The sequence below is a fragment of the Crinia signifera genome, chromosome 11 (assembly GCF_055691185.1).
Source record: "Crinia signifera chromosome 11, ASM5569118v1, whole genome shotgun sequence".
Lineage (NCBI taxonomy): Eukaryota > Metazoa > Chordata > Amphibia > Anura > Myobatrachidae > Crinia > Crinia signifera.
The window spans coordinates 67,389,159-67,392,688 of NC_139227.1; the positions used below are offsets into that span (position 1 = coordinate 67,389,159).

General features: G+C 46.8%; 1 pseudogene; it reads right to left on the reverse strand.

Moving 5' to 3' along the window:
- Positions 1–3,091: 3,091 nt before the first annotated feature.
- LOC146046490 (U2 spliceosomal RNA) lies at positions 3,092–3,227 on the reverse strand (annotated as a pseudogene).
- Positions 3,228–3,530: the final 303 nt, after the last annotated feature.

A 3,530-nucleotide genomic window follows, 5' to 3' on the forward strand; every position in this document is an offset into this window, starting at 1 on the left:
GCTCTGAATACAGCCGGGCTTTTCTGCCCGGCAGCGGCTGTCCCCCAGTTACAGCGAGCATCTATTCTCCTTGGCAATGAGCATGTAATCCCACATAGCAACGAGCATGGAACCCCTGGCAATGTGCATGGAACAACACTTTTGTTGGTAAGCTGCTCAATCAGAGGTGTGTCACTCAGGTGCCAAAAGGGAGGGGTAATTCTGTCTAGGAAAAAAACATGTTGTATCCCAATTGCACACTGAATGAGAAAAATAACTACATAATAAATCAGATAATACAGAGATCTTGGTTGCATATATCTGCAGATATAGGGCTAAGCCCCCAGGCCGTACGTCAAGGCATCTCTGTCACTGGGGGTCCCTAATACTGGGTATGGGTCTGGGGTGTGGGCCCCCAACATGCTGACACAGGCTGAGTACTCCAGGGCAGCACACAAGTGAAAATTAGTAGGGTTAATAAGAAGCACATAAGTGCTATGTAGGGAAGTGAAGGTGTGATTAAAATACAAAATATATACAATGTGATAGGAAAAAATAAGTATTAATAAAGTGTTAGGGTGTGCTAACCTGGAGCAGACCAGCCCTACCAACACCGGGGGCACCACACTCCCAAACCCATCCCATTAACAGTAACATATATGTCTGGGCTTAATAGCCCAGTGTAAGGCCACATGATAATGGCATGGAACCCCTGGCAATGAACATGTAGGTAAGCAACACTTATGTAGCATAATTTTTAATAGGCATTATGGTGTTTGGCATAATACGTAATGGAGATTGTGGTGTGAGGCTTATCATGTAATAGGCATTATGGTGTAAATTTTTAATGCGCGCAATGCCCCTATTTATGAAGCATATTGTGCGTTGTTGCTCAATCTGTTTGGCATAGTGCAGGCATGTCCAAACAATGGCCCTCCAGCTGTTTTGAACCTACAAGTCTCATCATGCATTGCCACAGTTTTGCTATTAGGGAATGCTAAAACTATGTCAAGGCATGCTTAGACATGTAGTTTCACAACAGCTGGAGGGCCACTGTTTGGACATGCCTGGTATATTGTGTATTTTGGCTCAATCCATATGGCAAAATGTGAATTTTGCCTTAATCTGTGTGGCATAATGTGAATTTTGGCTCAATCGGTGTGAATTTTGTCTCATTCCATGTGGCATAATGTGTAAGAGGCAAGTACAGGATAAGGTGGTTACTATTGTGTTGCATGACTTGTATAAGGGGTATATGGTATGGTAAACTTAGGTGACCACATAAAAGGTGCTGAAATGTTGTCTACCAAGTTTCGGCTTTCAGTATTTTTTCTATGACTGGAATGCCGACTCACCCCGCAAGTATCTTAGGACATCGGCATCTTGCGGGTGCACCTTTGGAGGGTACCCGCCAATATATCTCCCTGCATTTTTCCTATGCCAGCCCCCTGCCTTTTCCAGGCATATATAATTAGCTGAAAGTATTTACACAAATACAAACACACCCATGAGCAGACCACCCAACCAGAACACTGGTCACGCCCCCCACATTATTAGGTGCTGGCCACAACCCCTATTATTGCGCATAATAGGCCCTTGATCATTCAGCTCCAGGCCCATTTAGACCTTAATCTGGCTCTGGGGACGACACCTAACATCACTGGATAAACAACCTTGAATGCCTGTCGACCTAAAGACTGTATACCTTTATTAGTATAGTTTTGTATTTGTAATTTATATATTATTATTATTATTATTATTATTATTATTATTATTATTATTATTATTATTATTATTATTATATGTATTACTAATATATTGACCGCTCAGATATGTTAAATGTGTTTATAAATTTGTTATAAGTCTGATTGTGAGTGAATTCTTCCATACCAGCCTTAAGGGATCTACACATGTACTAGATCACTTAGAAAATGCCCCTACATGGCTCTGTGTGTAGGGGCCATAGCGATAGCGAGTTTGAAGAAACTCAGGAGCCCGAGGTGTGCTCCCTACCACCAGTGCTGTGCCTAAACACGTGCAAAGGGGGCCGTGCGATCAAATGGGCTTATCTCCCGAAGGAGACGGGCCCCGTTTTTCCCCTAACCCCTCTCAACCATAAGGCCGAAGAGGGGAAAATAGGGAACGGTGGGTCCTCTTCGTCGAAGCTTAGAGAGACCCTCTTTCCTCAACCCCCGGAAGGGTTAGGACGGTGGGTCCTCCACACCCGAAGGTTTGGAGAGACCCTCAATAGACTTCCCTCCGCCTTGCGGCTCGGGGTTGTCCTCGGGGGCACGAAGATCTCCCCAAAAGGCGAGAGCTTCGGCACATTGGGGAAATGGAAGGCCCGTAAGGGTCGACCACACTACCCAAAAAAACGTGACAAACTACAAAAAAACAGAAAACGTGAAAGTGACGAACGTGAGAAGGAAAAGAAATAAATAATAAAGAAGACCCTAGCCAGAAGGCCGGGGTGGGGGTGTGAAGAATTGTCCTACCCCATCCAAAAGGACGAGGTAAGGACGTGAAGTGCTAACCTAGAGGGAAGTGTGCAGTGCTAGTGCTTACTAGTGCATGGTGATTTTGGGATCACCCGTGCATGTTCGGCACCCCCGAGTTTCCCCGGGGGCACAGTGCAGCTTTGGACTCCAAGCAGCCGACCGATCAGCGTCCGACCAAGTGTTTCTCTGCTCCCATCGTAGGGCACTTTCCAGCTCCTGGCATGGGAATGGGTACTCCCTGGGCTTTTCGACTGACTCCCTTAGGGGCTGCGACCCCCTCGGAAGAGCAATCTATTCAGTCTCAGTGTTTCTCCGATCCCAAGGTTAAGGTACTAAGCTGGGCCTTTCGCGGTCTCCCCATCAGAGGCTACGAACCTCTGGAACAGGAGCCATCTACTCAGTCCCAGCCTTTCTCCGCTCCTTGGGAATGGATACTAGACTGAGCCTTTCGCTGTCTCATCCTTCGGGGGCTACGAACCCCGTCAAGAGAGTCAAACTACTAGGCCCAGTGTTTCTCCCCCCCTCTTACCAGTGGATTTACGGAAACAACACCTCCTACCAAAGGCAGAGGTGAAGGTACTCAGCCAGACCTTTCATCACTCCCAGGCAAAAAAGAGGGGTCCCACACCCTCCGCCCATCAGAGCAGCTACTCAGTCCAGCCTTTCTCTATTCTCTGCCAGAGGCCAGTCCATACCCACTGATAAGAACAGATACTACACTTGATCTTAGCCAAAAGGCCGAGAACCGATGCGATGTGCAGCCGCACATGTCGCTATCATCTGGCGATTAATATCCAGCATGCTGGAGGAATCTATAATCACCGGTGTCAGGGCCAGTGTCCTCATGGAGAGCGATCTGTTCTGAGTGATCTGTTCTTGACTAGATCACTCAGCACACTGCTCCCGTCACCCCGAGTGCCGAGTGTACGGAGCATAACTCTCCCTGCACATATTATATTTGCCTCGCCTTCAGTGCAACATGGTTTTGGCCGTTTAAGATAAACTTTGAATCAGGCACATATATTGCGAAATATGTGTGCGCTACATAAATAA